The sequence below is a fragment of the Gavialis gangeticus genome, unplaced genomic scaffold (assembly GCF_001723915.1).
Source record: "Gavialis gangeticus isolate Ggan-Ray unplaced genomic scaffold, GavGan_comp1, whole genome shotgun sequence".
NCBI lineage: Eukaryota > Metazoa > Chordata > Crocodylia > Gavialidae > Gavialis > Gavialis gangeticus.
In genome coordinates, this window is record NW_017729031.1 from 42686524 (window position 1) to 42686901 (window position 378).

Here is a 378-nt window from a genome sequence, read left to right on the forward strand (position 1 = left end):
CAGCCCCGCCGGCCCGACCTCCCGCTGCCCCCCCGACCCTCCCAGCGCCCCCACTGCTTCCTGGCCCCCCAGGACAGCAGCTCTGTGGGGGGCAGAGAGAGGAAGGGCCCCCAGGCTGGGGGAATTGAGGGGGTCACAGCACTGCCCCGCCTGGAGCGTCCGGTCTGGGGCTGCCTCCCCCCCGCAGGGTGTCAGAGGGCTTGCGGGGGGCAGCCCCCCCCCCGGGCCAAGCTGGGGCTACCTGTGCTTGTGCTGGGGGTGGGCAGAAGGGGCTGCTCCAGGGCTGGTGGGTTGGGCTCCTGCTGGATGGCCCTCCCCGCCCCCCCCCAGCATGACTCAGCAAAATGGAGGAAGAGAGGGGCTGGGCCCTGCAGCTGA

At 73.3% G+C, this 378-nt stretch overlaps 1 protein-coding gene across 1 annotated transcript in view; it reads right to left on the bottom strand.

The window, feature by feature from the left end:
- Positions 1-378, bottom strand: part of ABCB6 (ATP binding cassette subfamily B member 6 (Langereis blood group)) — a 24662-nt gene that overhangs the window by 12679 nt on the left and 11605 nt on the right. The window lies entirely within an intron of this gene.